At 37.9% G+C, this 15,403-nt stretch overlaps 1 protein-coding gene across 2 annotated transcripts in view; it reads left to right on the forward strand.

The window, feature by feature from the left end:
• Positions 1–15,403, forward strand: part of LOC108970137 (putative uncharacterized protein YIL169C) — a 91,591-nt gene continuing 76,188 nt past the window's right edge. For both annotated transcript variants that reach the window (XM_018935299.1, XM_018935300.1), the window contains exon 1: positions 1–33. The gene's annotated coding sequence lies outside the window, so the exon portion shown is untranslated. The remainder of the gene's footprint in view (positions 34–15,403) is intronic.

Consider the following 15,403-nt stretch of genomic DNA (forward strand, 5'->3'; position numbering starts at 1 on the left):
GAGGCAACTAATGACCGCATTGCCACATTAAATGTAAATATTATTTTTATGTTAACATTTTTATAAGCGTTTAGTTGCAAGCTACTCCACAAACAAAAAAAAAAAAAAAAAAAGTATAAACATGCACATTCATGTATGCTTTTTGCGCTATGTTTTAACTTCATGTTTTATTTTAGTCAACGTTTTTTGGCTACTTTGTTTTCGTAAAAAAGGTTGTATTTAGAATAGCATCCCCCGATTTCGGAGTTAAAATGGGTATGGGTATGGGTATGGGATAAACCGCCTTTATCCGTACGTAACCATATATATGTACACCGAAACTTTAAATAGTTAAATTTTTTATGCAAATATTTCAAAAACCATAATTGCTATATTTTTTTCATTTATGCCTTAACTTTTTCACATTATGACAAATGCAATGAAATCATCTCTACATCTACTTTTAAAAAGGAGTAAAGATGAGCATTAACCAGTTTTACACTCAACAATAATTTAAAAAGTAAATAACGTGCCTCAAAATCGAAATGATTTCATAAACGAAAAATATTGAAATTAAAAAGCGCAATATGTTGTTATGTTAACTTAATTAGATCTGTGGAACGAATATTTGTTGCAATTATGTATTTAAGTATGTAGATAAATAGGTCGAGCAAAGCATTGTTCAGAGGAGGAAAGATTGTGCTCCAAAATTTGCAAGGAAAATGTCACATGCAAAGGGAACTTCTAAACACAGTGATTATGTACCAAAAATGTGTGTTTGATGGCTTAAAATTTCCGAAAAAAGGTGAAAAAATTCGCTGACCAAGTTGTAACGGAAGTCGATCAAAATACATATTGCAGGATTGTCGATGCGCGATTCGTTTAAGATCGCTGCAGCCATTCAACAAGAATTAAAGGAGTTAAATTTCTTCAAAAACGTTAAGAAGACGACTTGTGGAGAGAAATCTCTTAGGCACATTGCAACGAAAGGTGCCAATGCTGAGGAAACGGCATAATTGCAATCAAAATCAGTTTGCAAAACGACAGAAAAATAAAATAGGAAGTGATGGTAAAAAAAACAAAGATATTCAAACCCCATGTCGGATATAATGGTTTAAAGCTCTTTCCCATAGTGTGGTTGCGGACATATTTTTTAAATGTAAGAAAACATGGACCGCTACATATACTATACATTCGCCTTCAATTGGCAATTCCAATAAGAGAGCGACCCGAACATACTTCAGATCATGGTATTGATGTTAGGTCTTAGCCAGCACAATTGCCAAAACTAAAACCAATAAAGATTTTATGTAGAATCGTTAAGGAAAATATTAGGGCCTTGAACCGAAAAATAAGGTGAAACTGTGAGCGTAGGTCCTAAGGTCTGGTATTCTGTTTTATTGGACAGCCTAAGTCTTTTAAGATTTGTATCTATATTAAACGATAAATGATATACTACAAAATACAAACTAATTGAACTAATAATCCATAAAAAGTATTATTTTTCATGTAAAATATAATTTTTTTTTTGTCCTCCGAACTTTGAAATTTTTATTTTACCTTTGTTTTTTTTTTCAATATATGTATATGATTTTTGTTTTTTTGCAATATTTTTAATCTTAATAATAGCACGTCACCTATAGTAAATAATAAATATATACTTTAGTTGAATTTAAATCAAATTCATATTTTTTTAACGCAAAAGTGGTAATATGGATAATTCTATTATATTGTCCGTAACTGCATATTTTTTCTTAATCTTTTGAAGCGACGAAACTAGTAACAGAACGTTGTTTCACTTGGGACAGCACCTGCGTAAACTTTTTTGAGCTCGCAATATGCATATTTATGCATTAAATTTAGTAGAAACGATTTTTTTTTTAAGTTTTTGCTATAAGGCACGTGAGGCAAAACTTCCCAGCCACAGTTTTCCAAAGAAGTCATGTAACACGAGGCCAAGCGTTGTCATGATGGCAAAAATACAGCGACCATGGCGCTATTTAAATATACAAAATTTTTCCTAGCTTTTGAATGTATCCGGGTTAGGTTAGATTAGATGACTGATCTAAAGAGATCGCAAGTGGACTGGTATACGTATTACTTTGTGAAGCTATAGAAAAAAAAAACTCCAGTGTTCGAACTTATAAATTAATGTATCTGGGTGCTTTTAATCGTTTTGAAATGACCCCTTGAAGGACTCCCGAAGATTCTGGAACTCTTCTTGTGTTCGGAAAAAATCATCGATTAATGTTTGCAGTTTCCTACAAATATTTATACATACACTATAAATTTGTATACAATGCCCATCATTGCAAATCCAGATATGTTCTCAAATGTGCATCAAGTTTTCCATATTTTATTGTCACTTTCGAGGTAGCTGAATTTGGTAGCAACAATAACAATTTTAGTTACAAGAACGCAAATGTAAATACAACAAACATAATTGAATGCACAATTTGTTGGCTGTTGCATGTTTGCAGTGACTCTTGTAGTTACAAGTAAACAATGGTTGTGCTCAGCTCATTTGCAATGGGGTCAAGGTAGCGAGCGTCGAGCGGCTCACTTTACGCTACGCTTTTGCATGTTGCAACTGTTTATTTCGCTGTTTATTCGTATGTTTGCATTGTTGAATGCCTTTGTGTTATTGTCAATGATATTGTTGCCTTAATGCGCTCATAATGTGGCAAATGCACGTAACGAAATGCCACCACCACCTGCCGCAACGCGAGCAAAAAGTAAACAAGTCCAAAAATCGCACATGAGCGTATATCAATTATACTTTTCATATATGTGTATGTATGTATATATACAAAAAATATTCAGCAGTGTTACGACTCAAAACAAGAAAAATCCTTAACTTCGGTTGCACCGAGGCTAGAACACCCTTACATGTAAAAAAGTTTCAGTATATAAACTTAATTATTAGACTCCTAACATAGTGTCGTTGTGAGCCTTGCTAAACGCTAAAAATTAAATGAACCGTTAACCTTCCACTTACGAGCTATCTATGACCCGAATGCATGGCGAAAACTCGTAATACCGACTTATTAACTGAGGTTACCAAGTTCAGACAAAGCGGCATAACGGCAGTTCCTTTTCGTGCTGTCGAATACGGTTTTAAAATCGACGAAGAGGGGAAGTCGATCTTCCTTTTACGGGTCTTTTGCCAGATTTGGCGCATGGTGAAAATCTGGTCGATTGTAGATTTTCCAGGTCTAAAGCCACGCTGATAAGGTCCAATCAATTTGTTCACGGTGGGCTTCAGTCTTTTACACAGTACGCTCGATAAACCTAATATGCGATTTTGCTGAGGCTTTTCGCACGATAGTTGACGCAGATTTTGTGGTCTGCTTTTTTGTGGATTGGATAGAGCACACTGAAATTCCAATCGGCGGGCATGCTTTCATCTGACCATAAACTAAAAAAAAGTTGAAGCGTGCTTGTTATGTTAGTTCTTTGTTATGTTAGTTCTTTGCCACCATATTTCAGCTTTGTTGTTCTTGAGACGCATAATTGCTATGCGAACTCTTACATGTTCGGACAATGGAACGTGTGATTCATCGTCTTCGATTGGGGAATCGGGTTCACCATCTCCTGGTGTTACGCTTTCACTGCCATTCAGCAGGTTGGAGAAGTGTTACCTCTTTAGTTTCAATCCAATGAGTCATTAGACACCAGTCTGTTACAGTCACTCTAGGGCTATAACAAGTGATTGGCTTAATTATGGTTTGTAAATCCAAAGCACAACTTTTGGTGACAGACTCCACCGCTATATAATATTTATTTTACAAAGTATGTTAAGGGTGTAAAAACCGCGACTAGCTGAAAATTACGAAAAAAATAAAAAGAAAGTCCAAAATTTGTCGAAATTGCTGCTGGCAAGCATAGCAGCAAAGGCAAGTATGCCCAGCCGAGTCAACACATGCGGTCGTAATATGATTGCGAACCGTCGAGGCAAACGAAGCAAAACCGTTTCAACGCTGACCCTAACAAAAATAGCTGTGCGGGCATAGGAGCAGCCGTAATGTTGCAAGAGTGTATTATACGCAAAGCATACTTGAGTGAGCGTCTATGAAAGAGTTATGCGATGCGAAAACGTAGTAAGTGTCCTAAGCAGTCTAAATACGCGTTGCAGTGTGAATGTGTGTGTGCACATGCATATGGATTTGTGAATGCTTCAATTACGCGCTTTCATACGCTCGCATCTTCTGTGCATGTGCATGTGTGTTTGTAAATTATTAAATCTGCTCTTATCATTTGCGACTCTCATTGTCTGATTTTTATGCACTTTTCGCTGAATGTGTAGTTGTTGTTGTTTTTTTCTTGCGTGCATGCATGCATGCCTGTCCATTCGATTGTTTTTAATCCCCGCTTGCATAAATGCCGCTTCTTATTGCGATACCCTTGCATATCTCATGCGTGTTTGCCTTTCCTTCGTCCTTTCTTCAATTGCCAAACACATCATTTACCCAAGTTGCTGTGTGCTGTTGTTGTTGTTGACATTGTCATCGCACACTGGCGGTGCTTTTGCGCAGACACATCCTCAGCGCAAGGAAGTTGTCGCCTTCCTTGAAACACTTAATGTTACAACATTAACAACAACAAAAATAATATATATGTGTTGAAAAAACAATGTTCAGAAGCTGATACAACAATAACAATGAAGTAGTCATGCGATAGGCCGTATATGCTCATGCTTCCTTCGCCGAAAGTCTGGAGCACAGTGACAATAATGCGACACTAACAACAACACAAGCGATATGCCACAAGAGCAACAAACAATGAGCACATACTACATACAAATATGACAGCGGAACGACAGACAGAGTTTAATAACGACGTGCCAAATGACAAGGATATACCCGCATTCACACATACAACTCACACTTTTGTAGGCATTTAAGCGAATTTTCACTTTTGGCTGTGAGTTGCCGTATTTAAAAGTACTTTTGTTTCGCATCGGCTTGCTCTCATTCATTTGTCATCGACTGTCCATCATATAGTTTCTTATACAAAAAGTAACCGGAAATTGTAAATAAGTTTCAATATATTTAATTATTATTAATGTAATACACTTATTCCAACGATTTCTCCAGTTTCGAAACACTTTCCCTGAAAACGTGTTCCATTCAAATGATTCTTGACTTGTTTACATGTCAAGATCACAAACTCACAAACCCATGTTTCATCGGCCGTTACATCGCTGTCCATGAATGTGGGATCGGAATTCGTACGATCAAGCATGTCCAAAAAGATATGTTTACGGTACTTGTTTTGAAAGAAATTCAGCTTTATCGGGACGAGTCGAGCAAGAACGCGTTTCAAACCAAAAAATATTCACCAAAATCATTCTAATCGGCTCGCTAGCGATGTCTTGCCTTGTCGATTTTCGACAACATATCCTTCACTTTTTTAATACTTTCGTCGTTGAATTGGAGAGGTCGAAGGTCGTCCAAAATGCATGTCTTCAACGATACCTCGACCTTATTTGAACTCTTAGGTTTGTGTTTTCATTTTTTTTCTAGATTGGTACAGCCCTTTTTATGTTCGTCTGATGATTGATGTCAATTAAGGTGTGCCCGAGAACCCTTCGCTTATTATCGTATAACTCAAAGAGTATTTGAAGTGAGTATTTTAAGGGAATATGAGAGAGCAGTTTCAGCTAATATTATAAGTAATAAGTTATTATATTTTAAGAAAATCCAAAAAATTTTTACAACATTACGACTAAACGTAACTCCATAAATACAGTTAAGCTTCCATAACTCGAACTGATGATATGCTCTCAGCTGAGAATAGTAATTATGTAAGATTTTAACACACTTACACAAAACTTGTAAAAATATTTTATAAAATAGAGCTGGTAAAAGAAACAACTATTTACAGAGCTATTTTCATTATTTTCAATTTTGGCTTTACGTACACAAGTGCTAATTGCAAAACGGGTTTGCACTTACACTCGCATAAAATCACATGAAAGGACAAGTCAACACTTCTCATTTAAACATATGCGAGTACCTGCTTTACCATGCACTCAGTCAAGCAGTCGTTTCTTTCCTATTTTCAAATACCACTCTCTCAGCAGTTTTCTTTACCATTTTCATTACTGTCTTTTTTTTTTTTTTTGTGCTTCCATTTCCTTTGCTTCGCCTCACTCTAAATCACCTCGGCGCGTTAATTGACATTACATTTTGTGCGCCACATGCCAGACAACAAAACAGGGGCGAAGGGAAGCAACGCACGGACGTGTACTGGTAGCACTGCGACGTGTTTTTTCTCAAGTGCATGGGATTATAGTGACACCTTCCGGAATGAACGAGCGGCTCCTACGGATTGAAAATGTGTATTTATTTGCTTTACATACAAACTTATTTTGTCCTTTGATGCTTCATTTTAGTTTTTATACCCTGAACTGGGTATATTAATTTTGTCACGATGTTGGTAGCACTCAGAATTAGACGTCGAAGATCCTGTAGATATGTATATGGTGCATAAAAGATCAGCGTGATGAGCTGAGTCGATTTAGCCATATTCATTTGTCTTTCTGTCTATATTTACGCGAACTAGTCCCTCAGTTTTTAAAATATCCATCTGAAATTTTGCATAATATTGTTCAAGAGAGCGCTATAATATCCCTCAAATCGGATCACAATCCAAATAAAGTCTTTGTCTGCCAAATGTTTTAATTTTATGAGATATCTACAAAAAATTTGGCATGGATTATTGCTTAAGGTAAGGAGACAACCTTGTTACAGGTCACAAACAACCCTTCGGCCCCCTCTAAGGAACCGTTTCACACCGCAGAACCACATTTGCATTACTTCACGGTGGCTTTCGATTTTTCTTATTGTAAGATTTTCATTTGCTGCGTAGCAAAATTTCTGCGAATTTTTGGATAATCTTCTACGTATTCTACGGCGGCAAGTTCTCGTTGCCATCACACACATCGTGCTATAAGCATGAAGTCTCTTCGACTTTTCCCATTCTATGAAGATACCTTTTGAGGTATCTGTGACCAGATAACAGCTAAGTTGTGTAAAAGTCGATTAACGGCTTGTTCATAAGTTTAGGTCTTTTATTAGTCTGGTCATCCATCTGACGCTACTCTCATTCTCCCATCTTTGTTGCTATGTCATTGTATCTTGCCTTGTTTGTGGTATTTTCTCTTGTTATTTTCGGAGGTTTTCTTTAGCTCGCACAGCTTTTTCCGTTCGTATGCCAGAAGGTCTATTGGGGCATTACCGTTTGTAACTAACATTGTATCGCCTGACACTTTTCGGTGAGCTGATGCAACTCTGAGAGTTGTGGTGCTGTGCACCCTGCTCACTACCTTACGACGGTTTTCCTTTTTAAGCACATCTGCCCAGATCTCAGCTCCATATAATTGGTCGCTGATTGTCGTCGACATTATGAGCTTTAAATTGGGAAGTAATTTTCGCTGCGGCGTGCTGGCTTTGAACCCAGAAGGTTAATCTGGGGTCCAGTTTAATGCGTATGTAGTTTTTTGACCCTATTTTGGTTATATCCGTAGTCGTTTGCATACTAATTTCGAAGGGTATGTGCTTATTTGTTAGTACTAGTGGCTCTGTTTTTTGTTTGGCGAGCTGTTGGTTGTATGAGTCGAGTCCGTATCTTGGCCTGATGAGGTTTTCATCCGCCTTGTATGTCTGGGCTGTAATTTCTGCTGCAATGTCGTCCGAGTCCCTGCATTTTTTATTTTTTTTAGATCGGATCATTTTATCATATAGCTGCCATGCAAACTGGCAGTTCAAAATCAAGTAGGAGTAGTACCCTGTGAAGGGTATTCCAGCTTCCGACCAACGGAATTTGACGCTTTTTTCATCTTGTTTTCTTTTTTTTTCTTTTTGTTTATGTCCTTACATTTTTTGTCCGTATTTATGTTGCATTCTTTTATTGAGACTCCGCTGCAAATATATGCAGACTGCAGGTTGTTTCTTTTGAGATTGATTGCAATGCGTGTTTTTTTATACCCTGACTATATATATATATATACCCTGTATTAAGTTTGTCACGAAGTTTGTAACACCCAGAAGGAAACGTAGGAGACCCTACAAAGTATATATATAAATGTTCAGTGTGTTGAGCTGAGTCGATTTAGCCATGTCCGTCTGTCTGCCTGTATATATACGAACTAGTCCATGAGTTTTTATAATATCGTTTTGAAGTTTTGTACGCGTCATTTTCTCTTTAAGAAGCTGCTCATTTTTCAGAACTGCCGATATCGGACCACTATAACATATAGCTGCCATACAAAATGAACGATCGGAATCAAGTTCTTGTATGGAAAACTTTCACATTTGACAAAATATATTAACGAAATTTGGTGTAGATTATTTTCTAAGGCAGTGGTGTAATCTCCGAAGAAATTGTTTAGATCGGCTCACTATAGCATATAGCTGCCATACAAACTTAACAATCGGAATCAAGTTCTTGTATGGAAAACTTTCACATTTGACAAAATATATTCACGAAATTTGGTGTAGATTRTTTTCTAAGGCAACAATGTAATCTCCGAAGAAATTGTTTAGATCGGCTCACTATAGCATATAGCTGCCATACAAACTTAACCACGGAAAACTTTCACATTTGACAAATTATATTCACGAAATCTGGTGTAGATTATTTTCTAAGGCAATGGTGTAATCTCCGAAGAAATTCTTTAGATTGGCTCACTATAGCATATAGCTGCCATACAAACTGAACACATATGTAGTTACTAACATAAATGCACCTGTGAAGGGTATTTAGCTTCGTTGCAACCGAAGTTAACGTTTTTTCTTGTTGTTCTTTCTTTTTCCGGTTCTATACCTTTGCTTACATATTTTTGTTTCCTATTTTTTTGCTGTTATTGCAATTGCGTAATGTCGGAAAGTCGTGCATTGTTGATTGTGTCGACTTTGAGATCGTAATTGTTATTGTTTTTTTTTTTTTTTTGTTGTAGGAACTTTCTTTTCTTCGCTCTATGTCAATATTACACATTGTTGCACTTTGTAGGTGTGTTGGTGTTTCTTCCTTTTGTAATTATCTTCTTTTTGTGCCTTGTCATTTTGCTCCAACCCGAACTGCTTGTTGTTGCTGGCATTTCCAATGCAGCATCGCTTTGTCATTTAACTTGGAAATCGCCTCTGGGCGTCACTACAACGCACACACACTCTCACTGCAGCGCCTGCTCTCACTCTCGCGCCCACTCTTAATTTGCACAACGGCACTCGCAACTTCATCCTCTCGTGTACAATCGCACACAGCCAGCACTACCACCACTACCACCACCCATCTAACCTCCTAATTCACTGGCGCTTGTAGTATTTGTATTTTTCCTTCTTTTTTGTTGTTGTTTTTTCACTGCCGCAGCAGTTATTCGCTGCTGTTGTTGCTGCTGCTACTTTTCTCATCGATGTAGTCTGCCGTTCGTTTTGCTAGTGCTAGACCAGCCACACTGCCGTCTGCCAGTCCAACTGTCTGCATTTAAATGCATTAAATTGCATTGCTGTGGGGGCTTTTGCCTCGTTTTATTTTCGCCTCAATTCTTTCGGCATTATTTCGCAATGAAGTAAGTGACTGGTGGCGCATGGACTTGCCGTGTGCTTGTGTTTGTGTCCGTGCCTGTGAGTGGATAGTAAAAGTCAGTTACGAGTGGCATTTGTATTTGTTGCAGCCAAAGACCACAGTGACGACGGCATGCTGCCAATGATGGCACCCAAAAATATTCCAAAAAGTCTTAACTAACTCGCAATCGTGTCGGCCACATTCTGCATCTATGCGCTTCCACTTACTAAAGTTTTACTTACCTCCCGCACCTCATTACCGGTTTGCTGCAATGCTGCTCGTATCATGCTTTGCTGTTGCTGCCACACTTTGCTCCATTGTCTTCGCCACTCCCCCACACGCCGTGATTTTGTGTGGCAGCCTGCGAAGCTTACACGAATCTCCATTTATTTGCTGCGATTTTTTGTTGTATTTTTCCGCCTTCTTCGTCCCAATTGCCTGGTGAATTGGTGGCATTTTTTCGTGTGGTAAATTAATAATTTAAATTTTGTTGAAAATCAGCTATGTTGGCAATGTCGTAATGTGGATTACGTGTGAATTGGGTTGAAATATAGTTTGAATTGTAAATTTCTCCATAAACTTGTGTGGTTTTTGGCATGAAAGCAAAACTTTAAAATCATCATTGTTGTTGCTGTCAACGCGGCTATTTGCGCCTACCGCAATTGATTATCCTGATTGCAGTTAATCGGCTGCAAGGCTTGATTGAGGATTTGTGCTTGGCGTGAAGTGTTATTGTCGGTAGGTGAATGCGAGTTGATATGCTTATATTGGGCTTTCCATTAATTGGCATTGATGAGAGGTAGGTAGGTTTGCGCATCATTTTGCGGCTTAAAACATTTCAGTCGGAGTCAAATTAAAGTAGTACATTGGCTATGGGCTTATGTTTATTTTGGACACTATATTTTGACAGGGAGAAAGAACGATATTGTTAGAAACAGTTCGATATATTAGCTTGTCAAAAAAGTCTTGCGGTATTTTTTTATTGAATTTTAAATTGTTCATAAAATTTTTTTTGATGACTCATGCCCAGCTTTTGACCGATGCTACCGCTCCTGCTATGCCGGTCACTTTCGACCTATTCAGCGATTTTATCGCAATTTTCGACGCCAGGCCTTCCGGAGCGTGACGCATCTTCGACCTCTACCTCTACACCAAAACGAAAACGTTGAAACCATCGTTGTGCGGTGGAAATGGAAACTGTATCGGGTCCATAAACTGCACAAATTTTATTGGCGGCTTGAGATGCATTTTTGTCTTTATCGTAGTAGGACTGTAAAATATGCCGTATTTTCTCTTTATTTTGCTCCATGTTTGCGACGCTATAACTCACGAACGACTTAAAAGAAACGACAAKCAATCAAACACGTGTTAGCGCGTGAAATGAGCTTCCCAAAAAGATATAGCATGACCCGATGCGACGAATAAAACTACAACTACGCGCTCTCAGACCCAACTAGCGAAAATACCGCAAGACTTTTTTGACAACCTAATATTTGAGCAAATATTCGGTATTAAAATCGAAGGGATTGTACTTGAGATTCAATATTAAAAATGATTGATACAAACATTATTTCTTATCATAAATTTTTTTATGAATTGTATTGGGCGAATCGTGGTATGCAGACGCAGACGGTAGCCAACAAAGAGTTGACATACAGGAAGGTTTTGCTATGTGGTTTGGTGAACTGACAGTCATGCATCTACTAAGAACTGCTCCGCTAAGACCAAACTCTTAATTCGGGACTGTCAAAAATTGAAGGAGAGGTATTGAGTGCCATCAGAGCAATATTTGTCTACACACATCGATAGTGACTCGCCGAGACCTCATATAGTTTGGTTGGAATGTTCTTATATATTCACCTTATAGTCCGGACATGGAGTCTCAAATAGTCCATCCGTTGAGTCCAATTTTTGATAACTCATTCGGTCATTTAGACTGGTGACTGGCGAATAACACGCATGATGCTTTTCTCCTAGGCACATCACGCGGCCTTCTTGTTCGCATAGACTTTAAACTTTACATATCCCCAAAGTACATAGTCTAACGGTATGATACCACACGATCTTGCTGGTCAATCGACCGGCGCAAATTATCTGCTCAGCGAAATATTCTGCCGATAAATCCATCGATTCATGTGATGTGGGGAAAGTGGCGTCGTCTTGCTGAAAACAAATGTTGCCGAGATCTCGAACTTCAATTTCAGGCATCAAATAGTCGGTTATCATGGCGAGCTAACGGTCGCCATTGATTGTTAAGTCCCCAGCGGCATCAATTTTGAAGAAATATGGACCGATGATTTCACTAGTCCACAAACCACACGAAACCGCTTATTTTTCTGGATAAAATGGCGGCTCTTGAATCTCTTCAGGTTGTCCCAAATTCGGCAATTTTTATTGTTTACAAAACCATTGAACAAAAAATGCATCCATCGCTGAACAAAATTTTAGCTCGAAAAAGTCGAATCTTTTTGGAACTTTTCAAGAGCCCATAGAGCGTATCGATGTCGCTTGGGAAGGTCGAGGCGCTTCAGTTCTGGCACTAGCTATGTTCACTATACTTTCAATTTAAAATCTGGAGGTAAAATGCGACAAGTAGGTCCATACGTCACTACGAGTCGCTGTGAATGGCATCGAATCGAGTCTCCACGGTCTTCGTGCATATTCTTAGCTATGGCTGCTATATTTCTTATCTGCTAGACGTAGTCTGTTCGGTCGAATATAATATTAGCCAATAATGAATGGTGAACAGTCACATTAAAATTCATTTCTTTACAGTTTATTTCATTTCGTTTGAATTGAAGGATGCTTAGTTGGTTTAAAGAGGAATACTTTTATTTTGTAATATTAGGAGCTAGAAACAGTTAGTGTTCTACTTTCATATTATCGTTTTACCAAGTTTCTTATGGTTAACTGTCCTTCGATGACTCCGATTACTCAATTCCCTATCAGCAGTTTTAATTTTTTAAGATTGTGATACTTTTCGTATTTAGCAATCACAAAGTAGTTCACCTACAACCAGTCCCTTACTGCTTACGTAAGTCTTGAAAGTAATCCAGCAATTTCTTTGCCCACTTTCGTCTAAATACTTTGCAATTATTTTGTCATTGCTGTTTATATGTGTTCGGCAGACTCGAAAGTATTTATAGTGCTGTCAAATGGGTCAAGCCCGGCTATACCAGCGGGGAAGCGGTGGGTGCACTGGCAAAATCGATTAGATTTAGGTGCTTAGCGCTAATCGCCCACGCCTGAGTGAGCTGCTGGCTCGCATTACCAAGCGTTGCCGGGGAAAACCAACAACATGGCGCCGTGCGGAAAACAGAAAATGTGCTTACCTACGTACACACACACATTTTATGAAATATGTCAAGCTAACATACTTTGAAATAGCTGACACACGTAAATATTTCCCGCTGGCTGACTGACTTGCAGGCCTAAGCATGTGAAGGTGTGTTTGCGCGCGCGTTACAAATGAGCATTTGAGTTAATTGAAAATCGGTTTAAAATTAATTTAATTCGCATTAAAACAAGTCTCTCGAAGTCTACCAAAAACAACAACAAAGCGAGAAAAATAGATGCGCTTGCGCACAAGAACAACAACAACAATAAATACCACAATTGTTAGCAAACAAAAACAAAAAAAAAAAAAACACGAACTCAAAGCGCGCCGCGTCGTGGAGAAGCTTCAGCTCCAAAGCGTCGCTAATACGAGTGCGCGTACGTACGCCATGCGGCAGGGAGACGACGCTGCAGCCACAGAGGAGACGGCATCCAACTCAGCTTTGAATAAAACCCATTCTACCAGTTTTTGTGCTGCCACTTCGCGCACTGCCGCCGCCAGATAGCAACCTACTCGCCACTTTGCTGCATAAATTGCCATTTATAAGCGTACCCAACTACACACCACACACACACATACACAGGTGGTACGTGTGTTTGTTATGGCACGGTAGTTAAAAAAAGATTCAAAGGCCAATCGGAGATTTTCTACCAAAATAATAATATTAAAGCATAAACATATTGTTGTTGCAGTGGAATGAGCGGGAATGGAGATGAGTCGCTTAGGCAGCAGAAGTGTGGAGTGACTGCAGCAATTTAAACGACTTTTAATAGAGAATAATACATAATTATATACAAGTTTTTTTTTTCTGCCTGTATGACAATTTGTAGTATGAGTGTGCTTTTTGGGTCCTGCATAAAGGGTGGTCCTTATGTGATTTCAAGATTTTATTTGAGAAAATTTTGACGCTAGTGTAGGCTTTATTACATTTATCTTCAACAACTGCCAATATTGTTTTTGTAAAATAAGAAATGTTCATAATTTTGGTAGCATGAAATGTAAAGTGTCATAGAAAGTTAAGGCACATTAATCGATCGATTAGAATATATTTAAATTTCAAGGCAGATCGAAAGTAAAGTGGTTGGAACGAACCCTAATTTTTATAAGATACTAAAAAACAAGAGAAAACTAAACTGAATACATTTCATACCTTAATTTTCAACGTGTGGTTTGTATGACAGCTATATGCTGGAGTGGTCCGATCTAAAAAACTTCTACGTATATTGTAGCTTTGTCTTGGGAAATAATCTGTGTAAAATTTCATATAGATATATTTTCAAATAAAAAAGTTTTTCATACAAAAACTTAATTTTCAACGGTCGATTTATATAACAGCTCGATCTGGAAAATTTCTTTAGATGTTGAAGTATTGCTTTTGAAAATAATTTGTGTCAAATTTCTCAAAAATATCTTTTCAAACAAAAAAGATTTCATAGAACTACTTAATTTTAATTGTTCAGCTTGTATGACAGCTATATGTTATACTGGTACGATCTGGAGAAGTTCTTCGTATATTGTAGCGTTGCTTTGGGAAATAATTTATGTCAAATTTCGTGAAGATATCTTTTCAAACAAAAAAGTTTTTCATTGAACTACTTAATTTTGATTGTTCAGCTTGTATGACAGCTATATGTTATACTGGTTCGATCTGAAGAATTTCTTCGAATATTGTAGCGTTGCTTTGGGCAATAATTTATGTCGAATTTCGTGAAGATATCTCGTCAGATAAAAAAAATGTTCATACAACAACTCAATATTGATCATTCTGCTAGTATGACAGCCATATGCTATACTGGTACGACCTGGAGAATTTCTTCGTTTGTTGTAGAGGTGCCCTGGGAAATAACCTGTGTTAAATTTCGTCAAGATATCTTCCCAAATAAAAAAGTTTTCCATACATGAACTAAATTTAGAGCGTTCGGTTTGTATGACAGCTATATGCTAGAGTGGTCCGATACCGCCGATTCGAGCTAATGTGTAGCTTCTTGGCGGGAAAAGAACTTGTGCAAAATTTCAGATCAAAATATTAAGAAATTCTCTAACTTAAACTTTTAAAAAATAAGTTATACAGGCATTGACAGCCACATAAATAAATATAATATTTCCTTAAGCTACATAATGAGTGTTCTTATGCTTTTGTAATTCTGTTCGAACCACGCTTTACGTGTGTACAGCAGTGTGTGCGCGTCGCTTTTGAGCTGTGCCGTATAATTTGAAATGCTAGAACGCCTCTTCACAACACTTTTGCCACTGTCCCACTGCCCACTGCTGGCTGCCGGCTGACGGCTGCTTGCTGTTGTATGCCGTAAGTGTTTGTTGTTATTGCTGCCGTTTGGTTGCTTGACTGCCTGTCGTTTGCGCCTGCGCGCGCGCACATTAACATTTCGCGCTACATTAAGTCAAGAACAAAAAAAGCAATGAAGCTAAAAGAGCATTAACGAAATGCCAGCAACTTCTGTATCGGTATATGTATGTATGTAGGCATGTGTGTGTGCATGTGCATATGTATGTATGCATTTG

Source organism: Bactrocera latifrons, unplaced genomic scaffold, assembly GCF_001853355.1.
Source record: "Bactrocera latifrons isolate USDA-ARS-PBARC rearing strain unplaced genomic scaffold, ASM185335v1 scaffold_284, whole genome shotgun sequence".
NCBI lineage: Eukaryota > Metazoa > Arthropoda > Insecta > Diptera > Tephritidae > Bactrocera > Bactrocera latifrons.